This window comes from Leuciscus leuciscus (genome assembly GCF_965113295.1).
Source record: "Leuciscus leuciscus genome assembly, chromosome: 1".
NCBI classification, from domain to species: Eukaryota; Metazoa; Chordata; class Actinopteri; order Cypriniformes; family Leuciscidae; genus Leuciscus; species Leuciscus leuciscus.
Genome location: NC_138725.1, coordinates 31,565,963 through 31,589,280, shown reverse-complemented (window position 1 = coordinate 31,589,280; position 23,318 = coordinate 31,565,963). Strand labels below are relative to the sequence as shown.

The 23,318-nt window shown below is 40.2% G+C and overlaps 1 long non-coding RNA gene across 2 annotated transcripts; it reads right to left on the bottom strand.

Moving 5' to 3' along the window:
• Positions 1-21,888: 21,888 nt before the first annotated feature.
• LOC309474091 lies at positions 21,889-23,040 on the bottom strand. Of its 2 annotated transcripts, XR_014197212.1 has the most exons (4): positions 22,865-23,040; positions 22,681-22,790; positions 22,532-22,597; positions 21,889-22,250 (listed from the first exon to the last, which is right to left on the bottom strand). It is a non-coding gene; the product is annotated as an uncharacterized lncRNA (long non-coding RNA). The 2 variants fall into 2 exon arrangements; XR_014197211.1 differs by having other exon boundaries at positions 22,681-23,040.
• Positions 23,041-23,318: the final 278 nt, after the last annotated feature.

Sequence of the window (23,318 nt, the reverse complement as noted above, 5' to 3'; positions counted from 1 at the left end):
TGCTTGTTAACATCAGGTATCTTCAATAATGTTCAATCATCACTAAATTAATCACTTAATTATATCATTAACTTAAACACTCTTGAGTGTGGACTCATACACTCCCAGGAGTGTTAATTTAACACTGGAGTTTTTGCTGTGTACAAATAGCCGTAATTAACTGACAAGCTGAGCCATATCGCATTAATTATCGCTGGCGATACGTCCGCGATATTAATGCGATATGGCTCAGCTTGTCAGTTAACTACGGCTCTTTGTAGTAAATGCCGCTCCATCTGAAAGCAGGTGATAGCGATTTACTACTAATCAAAGAACCGGCTTTACTGATGAGATGCGCATAACAATCTCACGATATATATCGCACAGCCCTACTCTCAACAATGGTGACAATCAATGAAATGCTTCATGCTGCAGTGCATGCTGGGTACAACCAATCAAAACTCACCCATATCTCCCAGCATGCATTGCGGCATTAATAAATTATGCATCAGGATTTTTGTAGCTTTTGTCACCATTGTTGAGATTCATATGCTGTTTCTTGATGTCTGTGTGAGTTTAAGTATTGCCATAGATGAAAGGTTTTTGTGCACTAACTATAAAAAAAAAAAAGTATATTGTTTGATAGATTTCATGCTGTAAAATCAAATGGCTTCTGTTATGGATAAAACAAAATAAAAAAACACAAGTCCTATATAATCAAAGCATTAGACACTGAACAAGATCAGCGAATCAGGCAATTACATGATGATGACTTTGTCATCATCATCATCAATAAACAGTCAACATCACCTGATCTCTTTTTCTCTTGGCTTATTTGCTGCAACAAACTTGTTTTATAAACACATAATTATAGCAGCCAGAGAATTTTTATATTAAAGAGTCAAGGGTCAAGAGTCCAACTAAAGCAAACGCTAACCACCATCATGGTGACTTAAAAATACACCTATTGTTTTCATTCAAACGGAAATGAAATAAAGTCAGTCTGGTTAGTAATAAGTGAAGCTGGTAATTCTGTTTGTGGAGTTGTTTAATCCTCCTCTGCTGAGATCTTCACAGATTTAATGTCTTTTCTCTTCAGTTGATGTCAATCTAAGGCTGTGGCTGAAGTCAGTTCTTGTGTTTCTCTTTCCTTCAGTGATTCTGCTTGTTAACAGCAGGTGTTCATAATTAATGCTCAATCATCAGTTAATTATCTCATTAACTTCAAGACCGCTTTACCTCTGTAGTGTGCACACATATGAACACTGAGCAGTGTTAATTTAACATGGGCGTTTTTCTGTGTACTATTACATAAATCTTACCCGTTTCATTTACATACGACTGACAAATATAAATCACATTCAGTTTATTAATACAATTACATAAGTCTTATCTGTTTCATTTAGATATGACTTAAAAATATGAATCACATTCAGATTATTGATTGGTTTATGTTAAAACTATGTAATCCAAATGCATGGAAATTTGTTATGCAATTCAAATACATAAATCTTATTTTTAGACAAAAAATTTTTTTTGAGTGTACACTTGTCTAATTCAATTCAATGCAACAATTTATGTAAAAATGGTTAAGAAATGTCCCAGAAAAGATCCTAAAAATAATCAATGAGTTCACAACTCATGTGTTATGGGTTGTGTTGTAAGTCTTCTGAAGCCATATAATAGCTTTTTCCTTTTTTTGTCCAAAAAGACTAAACTTGAAGTTATAATTCAGAGTTAAAATGTCTTTTATTCAAATGCAAATGATAAAGATATAAGAAAAATGCATAACATTATAGGTGCCAAACCTGTGATATAATTTTTCTGAGTATCTAGTCGAACAAGCCTATTGGTTCATTGTTTGATTGTTCACAGGTGACCCTTGTCTAGTCGTTAGTCTTGTGTATTTAAGCCCTCATGTTTGCCCTGTGTCTTTGTCTAGGATTGTATGTTTCTTGTGAATGTTTTCTTGTCTGTGTTCTTATTTCTTAGGGCGGTTTTCCACTGGGTTCGTTTGCTGCGGTCCGAACCCGAGTGCACTAGTTCCCGGCGCCCCCCGCAGCGTTGGTCTGGTTTCACACTCAATTAGTTGTATCGAACCCAGGTGCGTTTGCAGTGATCTTACGTCATCGCAAATGCACACGGAAAACGCATGGAGAATACAACTCGACTGAGCATAGCTGTAATTTGTCTGTTGTTTTGGTGCTATTATGCACAACATAGTGAGAGACAACTACGTTTATGTTCATTACATGGTGTAATTCAGCACATATCCAGGGGACGCCGTGTTTCTGCTGCTCGCAGAAGATTTTTTTTTATGTATGGTTTGTTTTATGTATGGTTTATGTATGGTTATTGTATGGTTTGTTCTTCCCAAATTTGAATGAGGCACCTCACCTCTTCAGTGTCCCACAACGTTCCCCTGCCACTCATGGTTGTCCTGTGTGAGGAAACAATGATATCGACAGTGATACGCATGCGCGGGATACTATACTTCATGAACAAGCGCGCACCCGAGTCCGTGTTGCTTGCACATTAACGCGAACCGCTCCACGGTTCGGGAGCAACCGAGCTCAGACCACCTCCTCCAGGTAGTCCCGGGTTCGGTACTCTAGTGCGCACCCGGGTCCGATGACAGCGTTCACATTAGCGATTTTTCATGCGAACCGTGCCCCGGTCCGCACTAAACTGCCAGTGTGAAAGCGCCCTTAGTTGCATGCCTTGCCATGCCCTTGTTTTAAGTCTGATCACATTTTAAAATTAAAGTTGCATTTGGGATCTCTACATCTTGCCTCAAGTGGATTCATTTGTTACAGTATGGATATCTATCTATTGAGAGTGAGGAGGCACGTGCCGATTTGGGTTGATTTGGGCAGGGTCTGAGCCGGTCGGCCATGACGGTAGGAGACGCTATTGGTTGCCAGGGGCAACACCTTCAGAACTTCACAGAGGTGCGACTAAACATTCCAGAGCTCTTTAATTTTTGCGCATTTATTATTTCGGCAGGACAGAGATGGATCTATGAATACTAGAAAGAAAAGGAAGAAAGTAAAGCAATGCAAAAATATAAAGCGAAAGAAAAGGGACCTTACAGGAACAAGCTCACACCAAGCGCAAAACAGCGGTATTTTGAGAAGCTCTCAGGCATACAAAATATCGACCCATACGAGCTCCCTGCAGCGGAATGGCACAGAGACCTGGACCATTTACCTCCATGCACATATATGGACATCGTGAATTATCTTGTTTTTGGTGTAAGTTACTACAAAATGCAGGAGTTTAAAAGCCACAAGTCTTTGGAAAGTTACGAGGCTTTCTGCTGTGGCTGGGTGCAGGACTTGGCCATCTACAAGCCTCCAGGTGGTGAAAACAGCGTTGTACTGGCAAAGGTAAGTTTCTTCACATGCGTTTTAGTGTGTTGTAATTACATTGCATTTAGCAGACACTTCTTGACCAAAATGACAAAGTAATTATCTGTGACTGTTTCGTAAACACTAGATTGTAACGAGATGTTCAATGTACACAAACGTGTCCAACATGTTTTGATGTAGGCTAAAGCTGTTTATGTTTAGGTATTTAGTTGTAATTTTATTTTAGCCCAATGACACATACTGTACCAGGTTTTCGTGTTGGGTATTGGGGGCTGCAAAGTGGACAAACCAGTTCTGGGTTGGCTTGGGTAGTTAAATGTGTGATTGCAAGATGTAAATGTCTTGGTTAGATTAAAGCCATTAACAGTGTGAATGCAAGGTGTATGAGATTCAGACGAGGCTGCAGACAGGTGGTAATCTAAAGTGTAGACTGTAACTTGAAATAAAAATGGGCACTTTCTGTCTTAAATGCTTTTTACTGTTTCCATAATTTATTTACCTTTATTTATTTAACAGGTCCTGCATTCACGGCGGCTCAGTGAGCCTCCTCTTACTCCATGGGTGATCTTAACACCAACGGGACAAGTGTGTTCGGCCCACTGCACCTGTATGGCCGGCGTAGCGGAGTCGTGCACCCACGTTGGAGACCTGCTCTTCATGGTCGATGCCTGTGTCCGGCTAAAGGTGAAGGCCACGGTCACAGATGAGCCAGCGTACTGGAAGCTCCCAAGCAGCATCAACAAGGTGCAACCAGAGGTTGGTCACCAGATCAATTTTATATCTGCAGCAGCCACACGCAGATCTCTGGACAGACAAATTGATGGTGAGATCAACAATAGTCCAGCGAAGAGAACACGTATGGGCAAAACAACACCACCACCAACACCAAAAAAGCTGGCAATATTCTACCAGCAAATCAGCATGACAGGCACAGGATCTGCCATTTTGAGTGTGCTCCCTGACTACTGTGAGCTGTTTAGAGATCCTGTTCTGCCCATTCGGAGCCTACAGTCTCTGGTTAATGGAACTGGCCTTAACCCTCTGGGGACTAAGCCCTTTTTGGTCTGTTTTCTCTATTTTTACATTTGGGCTTATAAACCTGGAGATGGAACACCATGTGTTTGGTATCTATGGATTTAGAAGACCCTAAGCTAACATAAGAATGCATGTAATGTGTTTATAAAGGAAGTATGAGTAAAAAATGTACAATAAACTAGAGAATTTCAAAAACGAAAATTTTATTTTAGTCATGTATTACTGAAAATCACAGCTCACACAACAATAGTGAACAGTTTTTGAACAAAAAATATATTTTTCAAACCCTTTGCTAGACAGATATTTCTAATTGTTAAATCAAAAGTGTAAAGAACAATGAAATAATGAACTTTATATACAGCGTTTTTTCAAAAAGCTGTCAGCTTCGGATTTCTTCACGTCACTTTCCAGTAACTGCTCCAGAGCTTGTTCTGAGGTAAATCTTTTACTGCTTGCCATCATACAAGTGCTAAAACTATAAAATAATAATGCTATAATTTCTAATATGCTATAAATATTAAATATTGCTAATATATATAAATATTATAATCGTTCTGTCTCTCTCTCATATAAATCTCTGTGTGTAATACGCTGCTCCGTTCGCTCTCTGTCTCCTTCTCCACTCGACGCGGCTGTTTGCATCATATCACTTACTATAATACCACCCCTTGCAAGGCTAAGGAGTCCTCTGATTAGCTAGAAAAAGTCATGGAAATCACTTCTGATTGGGTAAGAAAAATATTCCTCCCAGCGGCAATTTTTCCATTGGTCTTTGCGTGTGGAATACTCCTAGCAACATCGATTTAATTGGCCTTATACGCAGTGGTATTACGCAACAAGGAAGTGTCTATACCATTTACCATTGTTTTCAGCGGAATCTGAGGAAGACGGCAAAAAAGACCGCATCTCTCTATCATTAATAGTTTTTAAGATAATTACACTTTTGTAAAAGGATGCCATTTTGGGCGGTACCGCCCAATCCGTCCCGAGAGGGTTAATAGGAGTGACCTACCTGCGCTGCAACAGAACTGTCAGACCATAAAAATCGTTGCAGATGTGTCTGAGGAACAGGCAGTGCAGATGGAGAGATGGACAAGGGGACAGCACACGTCATCCCTTTTGGTTGCTGCACAGGCAGGGTGAGTCACGGCCTCCTCGATGCATAGCGTCTATGGAACAGACCTCAGTTCTCCAGCACTCTCCATCGTAAAGAGGGTGTGTTACCCAACTCGTGGGCCAGGAACAGCTGCCACCAGTTGGGGAATCAGACACGAGGAGACAGCGAGGCAGGCATACACTGCCCAAACAGCACACCGATCGACAAGTGCAAACCTGTGTTTTTTTTTGTCAACCCGGCCTTCCCACAGGTAGGAGCCTCGCCAGATGCCATTGTAACCTGCACCTGTTGTGGGAAAGGCTGCGTGGAGGTGAAATGCCCGGCAAAATACAAGGACTGCACAATCCTTCAAGCTTGTTCATCGGATGACCGCAACTTCTGCTTGCATGTAGTCGATGGTCAGGTACACCTTAAAAAGAATCACCAGTATTACACACAAGTCCAGACCCAACTGTTTGTGACAGAGTGCTCCTACTGTGACTTTGTAGTGTGGACCTTGAAGGATACTGTGATTCTGCGCATAGCTCCAGATAGTGCTTTTTGGAATGCACGACTACAAAAGGCACAGGACTTCTTTGTGAAGGTGGCTCTCCCTGAACTTGCTGTGCAATATTTCACTACCCCACCTACCTCTCAACCATCATCTGGTCACAGCGTGCTACGGGAACTACAACAGCCACAGCCACAACAAGTAGGTGGGAAGAGGCCGAGAAAGAAGCCTGCCAAAAAAGCAGCCAAGAGAATAAAGGAAGTGTGGTGTCTCTGTGCCGGACCAGAGGAGGACAACGAGAACTGCCCAGTCCAGTGGTATCACTTCAGTTGTGTGGGGCTTGTGGACAGACCCTCCGCTGACACGCCATGGTTTTGCCCTTCTTGTTCTGAATAGTGTAATGATATTAGCTTAAAGGGTAAATATGATTAATAATCCATAATTATCAATTATGATTAATTATTAATATTTGGGTCAGTTAATTAGATTAACTTTGAGGTAAGCTAAATTAAGCGTCAATTATTCTAAGAAAAGTGTATCTTTCATGGTCACCGAAAAATAATCATTTCTTAGCATGTACAGCGCTTAGAGCATGTAACAATATCAAGATCCTAAAAGGGACTTTGTATGCAAGTAGAGACACTTAGAAACCAAATCCATATTGTGCACAAGTTTTATTAACTATCTCACAAACATAACTAACACTAAACAAACAAACATACATTCAAAATTCGGTTTCCGGTTGACGAATGCGCATGCGTCGCGTCTGAACGCGTTGTTGTCTTTCGAGCTCCATCGATTTGATTTATAATTCTTGATTTTTCTCTTTAAACTCACTTACAACGAACATTTTCTACTTTTCCTCACTGAGAAGCACTGATGCTCAAACCTCATAGTTACAACGCGGACTGTTGAGCAGACGCGTCTCAAGCCTATTAGTGATCCAATACCGGATACTCTTATAGGTTACTCCTCTGGATCACCGCTGAACGCGTCTTCTCCACACTCACTTACAAACAAACATTTTGTCGCCTATCGTACGTCTACTCTACACCCGTACCACTAAAAAGACGGATTATATCCAAGACTTCAGTCATAAATTAGTATTAATATTGATAGCATCACTGGTAGCGTTGTTGCTAACTTACTGTCCATCTGTTAAAATGGCGAATATATCAGATGTAAGTAGTCTACCTTTTGGTGCAGGTGAGGACACATTTGAGCTGCACGCACTGCAGTCTGAGCTGGAAGCTGTTGAGAAACAGATCCACGACCTTTTAGTGAGACAAGCCGAGCTGATAGACCGGCGTTTAGCTCTTGAAACATCACGCACTGATGCACACAAATCAGTGATTAACGTTAATAACCCGCTAACTCCGACCTCGTCTACTCCGTGCATTTCTCAACATCGGTCCCGAGCGCCGAGGTCGCGATCAGCCATGGTCTCGTTCACTCCGGCTCCAACACGCCACCACGAAGCCTGGATGGTTCCGCAGCGGAAGACGCGAGTCAGGTCTGGACCAAGAAGACTCTCTCCGACCCTCCCGGTTTTCGAGATATCCACCCAAAACCGCTTCTCCCGTCTTCGCGAAACAGAACGCGATGCTGTGATCATCGGCGATTCCATCGTTCGGCACGTACACGCTACGTTAGGTAAAAGTAAGGTGCACAGTCACTGCTTTCCTGCTGCTCGTGTTTCTGAAATCGCTGCTCGCGTTCCCGAGATTCTGAACGGTGACAAGCGCGTCGGAACTGTGGTCCTGCACGCGGGAGTGAACGACATCAGGCTGCGCCAGACGGAGGTTCTGAAGTAAGACTTCAGGAATCTGATCGATACGGTATGCAGCACATCGCCTGAAACAACGATCATTGTGTCAGGACCGCTTCCCACGTACCGACTAGGAAAAGAAAAGTTTAGTAGATTATTCGCGCTAAATGAATGGTTAATGTCATGGTGCAATGAGCAGAAACTGCTCTTTGTAAATAATTGGAATCTGTTTTGGGAGCGTCCTAGGCTTTTCTGTGCTGATGGCTTACACCCAAGCAGATTCGGAGCGGATCTTCTGTCGGATAACATCTCCAAAATGTTAAATACCTTTTGACTAGTAACCAAAAGTCCAAATCATAGTCTCTGCTGTCCCAATTTAACTGATATAAATACTAGTGTAGAACATTGCATAGAAACTGTGTCTATTCCTCGTTTAGTGCGATCAAATAATAAATTTACTGCAGGATCTAGGAAAAATCTAATTGTTATTAAAACAGAAAATGTTGCTATTAGTAAACAAAAACTATTTCTAAAGCTAGGTCTTCTAAACATTAGATCACTCCAGAGTTGTATAGTCCAGGGTAGAAAGTAATCAGAAAGTAGAAGTCCTGCCATAGTTTATTCCACCCATGAACTCAGTCAGCTGATTTCACTAATTAGTTCTCTCTCTTGTCTGAATTAGCAAATCCAGGTGATTGGAACAAAATTCTGAGCAGGACTTTTACTTTCTGAACCTGGACTTTACACCTCTGAAGAGAACAGAAAAAGAGACGAGCAGAAACACAAGAACTACAACTGACTTCAGCCACAGCCTTAGATGAAATCCACTGAAGAGAAAAGAAGACATTAAATCTGTGAAGATCTCAGCAGAGGAGGATTAAACAACTCCACAAACAGCATTACCAGCTTCACTTATTACTAACCAGACTGACTTTATTTCTGTTAGAACTCCTTATTGAGATGTTTAATTTGGAGTTACCATAACAGTGATTAGCGTTTCCATTAGTTGGGCTCTTAACTCTTATTAAGTTTATTGTCTCTTTTGACTGCTGTGGCAGTGTGTCTATCAAACACATTTGCAGCAGCAAAGAAAGCTAAATTTAATCAAGGCAGGTGATGAGTGTAACCTGTTGATGGTTATGTAATCATGATGCTCTTGCCTGAATTACTGATGAAATTTGTATAATAAAATTATTTTGTATAATATATATATATCATAAACCCTGTGTTACTGCTGCATGAGATCAAGCAGAATTATACCTATCAGTTGAAATATTTTAACAAACTTATTTACCCATCATGTGACACACACTTATCATCAATCAGCGTATGTGTCTCAACAATGGTGACTATCAAAAATATTCAGATAAACTGATCAATTCTGAACATTACAAAAAAGCTACTAAATGTCACTAAAAAAACAACAGCAAAAAAATAAAAGCAAATATTTAGAATTAAACAAAATAATAGGACAATTCAGCTGCATAATTTATTCATGTTGCAATGCATGCTGGGAGTTTTGTACTATGCTGGTACCCAGCATGCATTGCAGCAAGGTACTTTTGATTGTCACCATTGTTGAGATTAATACGCTGATTATTGATGTTTGTCATAGTAGATTAACGTTTAGTGCTTAAGTTTATCAAATTCTTCTCACTGAAGCTTTAGTAATACAGGATTTGTGTTTTAAACAAAATATGGATGTGTAAATAATATAATATTTCTGGATCTCATTCTACAGTAACACAGGGTTTGTAATGTGAAAATATTAATGGAACACAATTGTTAGATTTGAAAAGCGTCAGTGGAGCAGGATACTTCATGATGATTACCAAACTATCTTCAGATAACCATCATCACCTGATATCATTTCACTTTAGCTTTCTTTGCTGCTGCAAGTGTGTTTAACAAACACACTGTCACAACTGCCAGAAAATGCAAAATATATAATCAGAGTTAAGAGCCCAACTAATGGAAGCGCTAATCACTGTTATGGTGACCTCAAATGAAACACTTTAGAGTTAAACCTCTGTTAATTCTCAATAAACCTTCTGTAGACTTCTGACAGAAATAAAGTCAGTCTGGTTAGTAATAAGTGAAGCTGGTAATGCTGTTTGTGGAGTTGTTTAATCCTCCTCTGCTGAGATCTTCACAGATTTAATGTCTTCTTTTCTCTTCAGTTGATTTCATCTAAGGCTGTGGCTGAAGTCAGTTGTAGTTCTTGTGTTTCTGCTCGTCTCTTTTTCTGTTCTCTTCTTTCCTTCAGTGATTCTGCTTGTTAACAGACTTATTAAGGATGAGATGAATCCATATTTAATATACTGTACACAGATTTTGTGGCTACGATAAGGTCCAGTTCTGGTTTATTTCTTTACTCTTGGCTGACATGTAGTCAGAGGTGTAAAGTCCAGGTTCAGAAAGTAAAAGTCCTTCTCAGTATTTTGTTCCAATCACCTGGATTTGCTAATTCAGACAGGAGAGAGAACTAATTAGTGAAATCAGCTGACTGAGTTCATGGGTGGAATAAACTATGGCAGGACTTCTACTTTCTGACTACTTTCTACCCTGGACTATACAACTCTGGATCACTCACACCTAAGGCAGTTATTGTAAATGAAATAGTCACAGATAATAGCTTCGATGTACTTTGCCTTACTGAATCCTGGCTTAAACCAAATGATTATTTCGGTCTAAATGAGTCTACCCCAGCTGGATACTCCTATAAGCATGAGCCCCGTCTGATTGGTCGTGGCGGCGGTGTTGCAACAATCTATAGAGATATTCTCAATGTTACTCAGAAAAGGGGTTATAAGTTTATTTCGTTTGAAGTACTTGTACTAAATGTTACGCTCTTAGATGTTAGAAAAACTTCCCTATTATCTCTAGCCTTGGCTACCGTATATAGACCGCCTGGGCCTTATGCTGATTTCCTAAAAGAGTTTTTCTGCAGATTTTCTCTCAGACCTATTAGTCGATGTCGATAAAGCATTAATTGTTGGAGATTTTAACATACACGTAGATAATCCAAATGATGCATTAGGGGCTGCGTTTACAGATTTATTAAACTCCTTTGGGGTCAAGCAAAACGTTACCGGACCAACTCATCGTTTTAATCATACACTCGATTTAATTATATCACATGGAACCGATCCAACCGATACAGATATCATTCCACAAAGTGATGATGTCACTGACCATTACATGGTAACTTGCATATTACGTACTCCTGTAATATATCATGCTGCGCCGCGTTATCGATCAGGCAGAACAATCCTTCCATCCACCATAGATCATTTTTCAAATTGCTTATCTGATCTGTCTCAGCTGCTCAGTGAACCCAAACAAACAGATGAACTAGAGGAATTAACTAGCACTATGAGCACCATTCTCTCTGGAAAATTGGATATTGTTGCACCCATTAGATTAAAAAAGGTCAGAGAGAAAAGTAAAGCACCATGGTACAACAATACTACGCATGTTCTAAAGAGAGAAACCCGTAATTTAGAGCGTAAATGGAAACAAACTAATTTAGATGTCTTTAGAATCGCATGGAAAGACAGTATGTCACGTTATAAAAAGGCCCTAAAAGCGGCCAGGGCTGAGCACCTCCGCAATCTAATAGAAAACAACCAAAACAATCCTAGGTTTTTATTTAACACGTGGCTAGACTAACAAATAAACAGATGTCACCTGAACAAAATATTCCGTTACAGTTTAGTAGTAATGATTTCATGAAGTTCTTCACTGAGAAAATAGAAAACATCAGAACCAAAATTGTAAACGTTCAATCCTCAATCGCGCATTATAATTCAGCTTCAATTATCACCCCGCAAGAACAATTACAGTGCTTTACAACTATAGAACAAAAAGAGTTAAATAAACTTATCACTTCATCTAAAACAACAACATGTTTATTAGATCCTATACCAACTAAACTACTGAAAGAAGTGTTACCTATAGTGGAAGAGCCTCTCCTCAATATTATTAACTCATCTTTATCTTTAGGTCATGTTCCAAGAACATTTAAACTGGCAGTTATAAAACCTCTCATTAAGAAACCACAATTAGACCTGCATAATCTAGCAAATTATAGACCCATTTCAAATCTTCCTTTTATGTCTAAAATACTAGAAAAAGAAAGACAGAGAAGAAAATGACATCTATGAAAAGTTTCAGTCTAGATTCAGACCGCATCATAGCACTGAAACTGCACTCGTTAAAATTACAAATGATTTACTTTTAGCATCTGACCAAGGCTGTATCTCAATACTAGTTTTACTTGATCTTAGTGCTGCGTTCGATACTATAGATCATACATTACTCTTAGATCGACTACAAATACATACATACATACATACATACATGCATAGGTAAAAGGGTGAGTGATGTGGAACCGGAAGCAGGTAATAGAACTATGGAAAATATCTATTTAACCCTCTGGGGTCTGAGTGGTTTTTGGGGTCCTTGAGATGTTCTGACATGCCCTGACATTTGTGCTTTTTTCAGTTGCTTATAAACATATTAATGGCAAAGGTATAATTACACTCTATTTAGCACAAACAGGGCTACCATAATATGTGAGCAACATGCATGTACATGTTTGTATTTCTGAGAGAATAATGTTTATGCATGGTTATTGAAAAAACTAAAAACTAAAGTTTCTGAAATAAGGCCACAAAACACATACTAAATATGTGACAATAAGACTTTTGACTAATGGATGTCATTGCCTAGAGTTTTTTCTTCAAAATGATTTGAAAATCATCCTGCCCTTATCATTCACATAACACAATACATTGATTTAAATCTTGTAAAACACTTTTTGTTTGTAAAGACAATATGCGCAAGGGGCGTCAACCATTCAACAGCATCATGCATATGTAGTGGTTCACACCTGAGGAGACAATGGGGCCCGCATACTTAATGAGCCATTCATTCAGGTGTGTCACCTATAGCCACAAGAAAGAATGCAAGAGCAATATATATATATATATACAATATATATACAAATTGGTTCACAGTTGGAAGCATTTAAAAAAAAAATTTCTTCACAAATTTTGCTTGCAAATTGTATAATATCCAAGGAAAACATGTCTAGTAATTGTGCAGTTAATTCTCATACTGTATTTTCAGTTTTGGAATATGTATCCTCTCCCCAAATTTGTCAATAATAAAACACAATAAAAATTATTTAAAGAAAAGGCTTATATTTACCTTTTAAAATTTGTTTACATCTACCTTGTAAATATATTTTTTTATTAAAAAGGTTACAATTACAACAACAATTGAAGTGTAATCTTTCTTTGTAAAAACTAAAGTATACATTTTATCATACATATTTCAAAGTTAAGCAATTCATTACTTCGAATATAGCCTACATTGACAAAACATACTATATTTAACATATTAGCAAAAATTGGCAAACAAAAGCTTATTTGAGGTGGCAGATATTTTACAGTAAAAATGTGTAATCTATCCAAAACTAATCAACGAAATGTTGTCTTTCATTTGTCTGTAACATAGGTCTTTCGTTTTTATTATAAGGAATATAAATGTTAATTTGCAGTTTAATACGTTGCTTATACAAATACATTTTATTTCAACACATTTCAGTCGATTTTTTTCTCAGTATAGCAAACTAGTTTGCTAAAAGCAGATCATTCATTCACAGAACCGCAATTCCTACTAGACCGATCTAATTCCTACTAGAAACGCAATTCAAATTTAAACCGTCTTTTTGCGAGTTGTGGTAAACAGCGCATCGCTGCCGTTCATTCATCACACAGAAACGCGATTTACTTGAGAATGAAAAAAAACTTACTACAGTATTCCATCCGTTGCTCCTCGAAATACCAGCACTTCTGAGGTACGTTTTCCATTATTATTATTCCTCACAGCGCTGCGAGACAGTGTAGACAACTACACTTATCATCTGAATAAACTTGATGTGTTTTCTCGAGCTGATATGTGGGCGTTCACAGTTTGTATGGGATCGTCTCAGTCATTTGCGTTTGAATAGCGCGCGCTCTCCGTGGGCGTGGCCGATTAAAACGTAATGAGCTGAGATGAGCTCGACTGGAATCGCTCTCTTTTAATACAGATTTCACAAGATGAGAATATTTGTTTTTTATATAAATTACTTCATTTAAAAGAAGAGAATTCAAGCTTCATGCCTGTGTGTCTGTATGCCTGTTTGACTGAGTATTCGCTCAGTTATTGTTCATTTTCGGACGCGTTTCAGAATGGACTTCACTGGCAGAGAGAAGGCAGAACTCGCTTCGTGTTTATTTTTCTTTATTTGGCAAAAAGCACAACACTTTGTTTTTATTGTGAGTATACACAAAAATAATACACATTTAACAGAATCGATTGATGTATGAAACTCCAATGGAAAATCAAAGTCAACAGAGTATTTATGAGTTTCTTTTACACTGATTAAAAAAAAGCGAGCTGGTATCGCCGGCGATACCGTAGACCTCAGGGGGTTAACATTTTCAGAGCACCTCATTAAATTGATACTTGCATAATTTGTGTGAGCAGACCATTCTTAAAGTGGTTGAAAATTGAGTTTGTGAGTGTCAAAAGTCATGGTGCAAGTTGCCATCGTTTTCTTCTCTGCTTGATTGAGAAAGATGATGATGAGCTGGCATGGTGGTTTCGGGTACATGGCTGTTGTGAGTCGAAGCTTGCAGCCGAGGCCTGAGGCCACGCTGGATAGCACGGCATCCTGAAGTGCAGAGAAGGCCCGGAATTGATCGTTGTCCATTCAGTGATGGTAAGGTTACAGCTTTCTGGATTGAAAGCACGGCCTTCTGTCTCCCTTTTGTAGTACGAACGCATGGCAGGCAGTACTGCCATGTACAGTCCAGGGCCCCAGTGGGGGAGGGGTTCCCCCCAGTATCAGCAAAGCAGTGTTGTGGCTGGATGAGAAGCGCTGAGAAGAGAAGCGGTCACTGTGGCCTGTCTCTAATAAAGCCTGAGAAAGGCTCCACCTTTCTGGGTTTGAGGGACCAATGAGAAGGGTGGACTTCCTGGCGGGAGTTTCCTCTGTGACGAAGATTTACGCCTTTGTCCTAAGTGTGGTTAGGCCTCTGCCTTATCTCTTTTCTGTTCATTAATACTCAGATAGATATAACAAATTCACACTGCATTCTAATAGAAGGTGATGTACATTTAAGTGTGAGTCATTACACAAGGATTAATTAGATAGCAGAAATGATACAGGTGAGGTTACATTGACCGTTGGTGGTATAATTAAATGCATACCATAGTATATACATAATGGTACACAGGACAGTCAGTCATTCACACAGTTTCTAGGATGCATGTTCATTCTAGATCAGTTCGTCTCTGATTAATGCAGCAGTCTGTATTAAAGATTGTCTCTGTCATCCCATTGTCTTTCTCTCTTTCGAGCACTTGGTCACATTTAGGCATGTGCCGGTATCAAATTTTCATGCTGCGATTAATTGATTGAGCTTTTATCACGGTATACGGTATTATCACGATATTTTAATTGCTCAAGAGAAATGGATGGATTGGGAGGGGCTGTAGAAAAAAACAACTTGCATCACAATAGGTGTAATTGTGATTGTCAAAACATTTGATAACTAAACTGAATTTTACACAATTTTCACGATTTCAATTCGATTTCAATCTTGATTCAATATTGACTCTTTGGATAAATATTAGGTAGGCTACAGTAGATAGCCTACATTTTAATATTTCTCTAGAAAAATATATATCTCACATAATGCTGTAAACATACAGAGAGCCCTGTCAGCTGGTATTATTAGGTAAAAAAATATATATATATATATAATTTGGTTTTCATTATAATAACAATTATGACACAAGTAAAAATATAATACAAATGTAATATAGTGCACATATTTAGCAAAATACTCCTCTCTATAGCTATTTTTTCTAGTCAACTAACGTGGTCATTAAATGGCTTTCCTGAGGTAAATGTAACGTTCTGTGCCATAATTGTTCACCTGCAGTTTTATTGACCTCTTTCCGTGGTTGAAAAACACTGATTGATCGATATTATGTATGAGGCATAAATACCTTTCGGTAAGTTGTACTGCATCTTTAAATAAAAAGTAGCAGATGATCTGTTTGCTTGAACTGAGGCGTTACAGCGATCGGTCACGTCACATTTACAAGCGCCAAAACGGTATTTATTGTCTGAATTTCGTAATAAAATGGACAGAACCTGAGAGCTGAGAAATTTTTCATATCAAAAGTAAGTGTCTTACATCTGTCTAGTCTGTCGGTGTCAGTGTCCTCTTTGCTCCGTGATTTTTCTCTGCGTGAGAAAATGGATGTGTGGCATGAGAGCGTGTGAAAACTGTAAATTGCATGGGTCTCACGCTGAATGCGTAGAGTTGACAGCCCTGCTTTTAAAAGGGGGATAAATCCTTTATTTTACCGTCTATCGATAAATCATCGGCAGCGTTCCTCCTTCCGCCATGCTGCTTCTCCTTGTGAGGATTGTTTACATTAGACTAGAGCGCGCACTGCGCCGCATGCACGCAGTGCTTCTACATGTGGGGATTGTTTACATCAGAGTGCGCACGTGTTTCGCACAGTATACGCAGTGTTTGTTTAAGTGGTTGATGGAAAATAAGCTAATGCGCGTTCTATAAATATAAATTCTGATCTATTATTTTTCATGGTATTTTGAAGTGCCCGCGATAACAATACCGTGCATATTCATTACCACGATTTATCGCATTACCGAATACCGGCACATGTCTAGTCACATTACATAAAACCAACTTATCTGATCATTGCCGTGACAACTGGGATCGTCTTGCCCTGTTTGGGGGCTGGGGCCAGATCCCAGAGAAGTTTGAAGGTTTTTTATGGTACATGTACCAAATAATTGTGTCTGATTTGGTATCTGTCGTTACAATAGTGTTTTTTTGTTTGTATGTTTTTTTGTTCTTTTGCACCAATAACAGTATTATAATAATAATAATAATTATTATTATTATTATTATTATTACTTATGTTGTCCATGTTTACATGCTGGAAATATTTATACTTTGAATGCACACATGTTCTTTTGCACTGTTTTTGTGTTCTTTTGCGCTGTTAACTTTTCCAAGAGATTACATATATATATTCAGTTATCAATAAATATTGTTAAGCCATATCAAGTTGTTTCAAGCATTTATTTCAAAGAAATTAAAAAGTAATGAACAAGGCACACAAACAACACTATTGCACATATTCGTTAAGGCACAGCAAACAGTGACAATCTTATCTAAAGGCATTAGGTTTTCACCCTCACATTTGACAAGCATGTGCACAGGTACAGTTGAGTGTAAGAATTTGAATTTGTTGCGCACAATACCAATCACCTCTAAAGCCTCTATCTGCCAGCACAATGTCACCTGGTAACAGTTTGTTCAGGAAACCACTTTGCTCAGTTACATGCTTGTCACTTGTGCGCCCAGCCGTTCGATATGAAGGAAACGACACCCTGGGGCGTGATCACAATTAGGTATTTCATGGTGTATGCGTGTTTGTATTGAGAGAAAGTCTGTGCCCTTGCCAGTACATTTGAGGGTTTCTCGATGAACACCTCAATGCAATCCACAATGGCAGTTACATTTTTCCCAAATGACTCCACAAACTGGTGTGGCATACTGGTCAATAAGCATTCCCTGCTTGGCCAGTGCACCAATGGACACAGCTGTGCGTACATCACTCCAAGGGTATGGTGAAAGGCATCGACGACTGTTGTCCTATGTACTCTAAACAGATGGCTGATGTGCTGTATTGGAAGGTCTAGTCTGAGGCACATTAAAGTCAATAGGACAAGCTGGAAGGGTGAGAGCTTCTTAATCCTACCTTGAGGCAGATATGGAGTGAGGGTGAGTAGAAGTATCTGGAACAATGCAACGTTTGGAAGCCCTGTGTACTACTTCACTGTGTTATCATCACCACTCAGAAAGTTCTCATTCATCCGGTACTCATCAAGCTCCCGCTTCAGCTCTCTGTTTTCTTCCAAAAGATTGTTGATAACATCTCGTCTAGATGTGCAGAGTCCACATTCAATGTCCTGGGCTGGCGGTGGCGACTGCTGCTGGTCCTGGGCTGGCAAATGGCGGCTGCTGGTGGTCCTGGGCTGGCGGTGGCGACTGCTGCTGGTCCTGGGCTGGCGATGGCGGCTGCTGGTGGTCCTGGGCTGGCGGTTGCGACTGCTGGTGGTCCTGGGCTGGCGATGGCGGCTGCTGGTGGTCCTGGGCTGGCGATGGCGGCTGATGGTGGTCCTGGGCTGGCGGTGGCGGCTGATGGTGGTCCTGGGCTGGCGATGGCGGCTGCTGGTGGTCTTGGGCTGGCGGTGGCGGCTGATGGTGGTCCTGGGCTGGCGATGGCGGCTGATGGTGGTCCTGGGCTGGCGGTGGTGGCTGATGGTGGTCCTGGGCTGGCGGTTGCGACTGCTGGTGGTCCTGGGCTGGCGATGGCGGATGCTGGTGGTCCTGGGCTGGCGGTGGCAGCTGATGGTGGTCCTGGGTTGGCAATGGCGGCTGCTGGTGGTCCTGGGCTGGCGGTGGTCCTGGGCTGGCGATGACGGCTGCTGGTGGTCCTGGGCTGGCGGTGGCGGCTGCTGGTGGTCCTGGGCTGGCGATGGCGACTGCTGGTGGTCCTGGGCTGGCGGTGGCGGCTGCTGGTGGTCCTGGGCTGGCGATGGCGACTGCTGGTACTGGGCTGGCGGTGGTGGCCGCTCCAGATGCTGGGTCCTGCGCTTTACTTGCCGCTGATATCTCGCTCCATCTGTTTCTTTAACATCATTGTGGCCTAACCGCAGGGATGGTGTCCAGTCATGCTGGTTCTCCAACATCTCATATGATGGTTTACCTACAACAGAATAATTAAATTATGAAAAAAATCTATGTAATCCTTTCTTTACACAGGCAAATCCATCGCAGAACACATGCAAAATAAAGATAAAGCCTGAGAGGGTAACGCTACTCATGCTATGACAAAAGGGCTCAAAAAAAGGTTGGGAACCCACTGGTGTAGAGAACAAAGAGACAGAGACAAACGCACTACAGCGACCATATTCCACCAACAATATTCCACCAACAAGGTAGCATAATGTCATGAGCAGAATCTCAACTACTTTTTAATTAACATTAATGGTTGGCCATTGAGCATTTTCGAAGAGGCAACAGTTTGTTAGATAGTTAGCTAGGCAGCAACTTCAGATGCACTTCAGGGTTTGCAACATTAGGTAACCTACACTTTGTAGCTTTAAGAGACAACAACATAAAGACATTTTTTAGAGAACGTACCCGAGTGAAAATGCAGAGAACACACTCTCATTGACTGGGGGGTGAGATCGAAAGTAAGGTCCTTTCTTCTTATTGCAGCCAACCAAGCAATCCGGCGTCTCCTCATCAGGTCAGAGACTTGCTCTCCCTGATGCTGTGTCCATTTCGGTAACCTAAAAAACTGTATTCCATTGTTCCTATGTTTTCCATATGTATCGTGTGAGGTACTGGAGCAGTTTTTAACGCAGCAGTGACTTCCAGGCATGGTAAAACAGTGCGGAATTGCTAGAACCTCCTCTACTACCGAGTTAACAACACACGTAAACAATCATGTTTTGCCGCCGGAATCCTGCCAACATGGCGGAGAGGGTGAGGATCCCGCGAGATACCGTGATATCGAGGGGAGGGGCTCTGTACCATGACGACAACTCCTCACTCTCAATACAGATGTACAAACAATATCAAACTATACAGATAAAATAGTACTGAATTATGTGTGTAACACACAAGTGTTACAAGCGATAGGCTCATTTCTGTATTGTTTTCATCGATCACAGCGATACTTGTACGTCTTTTCTGGCGTCTTCCTTCTGAAATAAACATACATTTTCTTCAAGGTAGCTAAATTGCTGACAATTTCATGTGTCACACTTTATTAGTGTTTGTGGTGTTATGTTAATAACTTGTAAATAAGATTTGACATATTTTAATAAAAAAATATATATAAATGCATAACAAAATGTCTCCTGATCTTGACATCATCATGATGACAGCCTCCATTTTTAGAAAAGTCTGGATTTAGGCTAATTTGTCTGTGGTGTGACTGTCTTCCTTGGTAACACCACAGACTCTATAGTAACTCCACAGACAATATACAACCAGAAATGTATAATTTTTTTTTTAATAAAACACATAGGACATCCATAATCATATAACTGTATCTCTCTTGTCAGGTATGGCAAGATCAAATGCTGCTGAAAAGCAGTGTCTTTATAGACAGACCCAGTGCGAAGAGCAGAGTTCCTTCAAAAGAGCAGACCTATTTAAAAAACATTCAGTGCAAAAAAAGACTGAGAATAGGAGATCTTGCAGCGAGGGGTAAGAGAGAAGCAAGGAATAACTGGAGAATATATAAGGCAGAATACAGGGCAAGAAAGCACAGACACACCATTAAGTTCAGATAGTCCAAGGAGGATACCCAGCACATCCAGGTTAGGTTTTAGGACGAATAAAAGGGATTGTAACAGTAAATCATATTTTGTATGTAAATAATTCAAATTCTATTAATGATGGCAATTCATGTCCAGAGGAGATGGGGGAGAAATACTGGAAATACTGTGTTCAGCTCTTAAAGTGTCAGTTCTTCCAGGGGCCGATTGCTTTATCTCTGTAAAGCTGCTTTGAAACAATCTACATTGTTAAAAGCACTATATAAATGAAGATGACTTGACTTGACTTGACTTTAGTTCAGTTCAGTATGTTCCACTGCAGCTGGTTCACTCTCATTTGTCTATGAGCTTGTGATTGCATTACAACCCAGATAGCAACATTGTTTCGGCCCAGATCCGGCCCACATCTGGCACTTGTGGAATGCGGATCTGGCCCACATGCAGCGTGGAATGACGGCACTTGGGTGGTGCAGTAAAACACAGTTTGTGATGTGAAGATATTAATGGATCAACACAATTGTTGGATTCCAAAAACATCAGTGAAAAAGGAAAAAGGATGATTATAATACCATAAACAGGTAACCATCATCACCTGATCTCATTTCACTTTAGCTTTCTTTGCTGCTGTAAATGTGTTTGACACACACACTGTCACAGCGGCCAAAGAAAGACAAAATATATAATAAGAGTTAAGATCCCAACTAATGGAAACACTAGTCACTCTTATGGTGACTTCAAATGAAACATATTAGAGTTAAACCTCTGTTCATTATCAATAAAAACTTCTGTAGACATCTGACAGGAATAAAGTCAGTCTGGTTAGTAATAAGTGAAGCTGGTAATGCTGTTTGTGGAGTTGTTTAATCCTCCTCTGCTGAGATCTTCACAGATTTAATGTCTTCTTTTCTCTTCAGTTGATTTCATCTAAGACTGTGGCTGAAGTCAGTTGTAGTTCTTGTGTTTCTGCTTGTCTCTTTTTCTGTTCTCTTCTTTCCTTCAGGGATTCTGCTTGTTAACAGGCTTATTAAGGATGAGATGACTCCATATTTAATATACACAGATTTTGTGGCTCAGATAAGGTCCAGTTCTGGTTTATTTCTTTGCTCTTGGTTGACATGTGGCATTGCTATGGCCTGCTTGTGGCCCAGATCTGGCAAACAGGAGTGGGCCACCCAAGTGCCGTCATTCCACGCTGCATGTGGGCCAGATCCGCATTCCACAAGTGCCAGATGTGGGCCGGATCTGGGCCGAAATAATGTTGCTATCTGGGAAATTCGGGTTGAGAGTGAGAAACAGGTTGTTTATTTATATTTTTAATGCAGTTTTCAGAGATGGGGGACTCTACGAGTCACATGACTTGACTCGAGTCAGACTCGAGTCGCAAATTTAAGGACTTGAGACTTGCTTGACTAAATTAAGAAAATGACTCAACTTGACTTTGACTTGAGATCCAATAACTCGAGACTTGACTTGAACTGTATAACTCGAGAATGACTTGATATACATTTTTATATATGTGGTACCTGCCATGCAGTATACCTTATTTCAAGTTTGACTACGCCACCCCCTGATGATGGGCAGGGGGAACCCCAACTCTTCCCGTGACTGTAGTGTGGCTAATACATTTATCCCCGCAAAGGGACAGTCAACAAGAGAAAGAAATGTAAATGTATTCCAAAATTTATTACATTAGTACAAAAAGACGTAGAAAAGTTATTTAAAACGAATCTTAAAAAATACTGTGGTAAATGACTGGTGGATTTTCCTCAATCTAGGAAGGTCGGATCAGCCAATGCAAAACCCCTGCTCAGGAGGCCCCTGGAGAGACAGAAACAGGAGACAGCAACCCAACACCAGTCGAAGCATGCAACACAACAAGCACTACACACTTAAGATCTTTATATACCACTACAAAATATCACACCGTGTTGTAGTTATAAATACACACCAATACAGTGTCTCTCCCAGTATGGTCCCCTGAAGAGAAGGGGCAAAGCATCAGTGTGGATCCGGCCTTGTACAAGGATAACCTACGCAGAAGACATAGTTAGAGAGGAGAATCACCAGCATAAATGGCAACACTTAGTCAAAATAAGAAATACTATGAATGTAGCACATGAGTGGCAAAATTATGGATAACCAAACAAAACAAAAAAATCAAACAACAGGAAACAGTAAAGAAATGCCTATTAATTACAGGAAAACAGTGGCTGGCCTGGTCCCTTTACAAAAGAAACCAAGCATGTTAGTTAACAACCTCATTAAACAGCATAACAGTCAGTTAAAACATAACTAGAAAATATAAGCCTACTTTTCAGTATGATCAACTGTCCCACAGCGCATTAACACATGCAGAGAAAAGGTGAACGTTCCGTTGCTACAGACAGAGAAAGTCGTTAAAACATGTTTCAATGCAGTTATAAAACATTCAATAGAAATTGTACATATTAAGGCATTTACCAGTGCAGTTCAGCAGCTCGAGACACACTGGGGTGATTACATAAATGTTAAAACTCCATTCAGCAGCCTGTGTCCTCCGTGAAGAGTAGACACGCGCTTCTAGAATTACCCTAATCAAATGAAATAAATAAGTATTAAAATTTACTGGCAGTGATTAAACATGCTCTGCAATGACCAATTTTACCTGCATGAAAAGGGGCCCAACTCACACAACAGTGTCTAGCATCAACACGAAAAGAGTCTGCCTTGCAGCCAGCAAACATTTATCACTTCCTGATTAGTCATGTGACCTTACAACAGATCACATGATTGATTGAGTGAATATGATGCAGCTGTGTTGTATGCCTGCCTAAGTAGATCCCCACATATAAATCATCGCAACATCAATTGATGAACAAAATGAAAGCAACGGAACCATTGACACCAGTCATCAGATTCTGCACGATTGCGTGACACTGCACAAGACCAGAAAAAACATACATCACGGTGAGCGCGCTAAATAGTCAAGTCAAGTCAAGTCAAGTTTATTTATATAGCGCTTTTCACAACATAGATTGTATCAAAGCAGCTTCACAGTATTAAATTAAAACAATACATCAATGTTTGTTTCTAGTGGAAAACGTCCACGTTTGGTAATG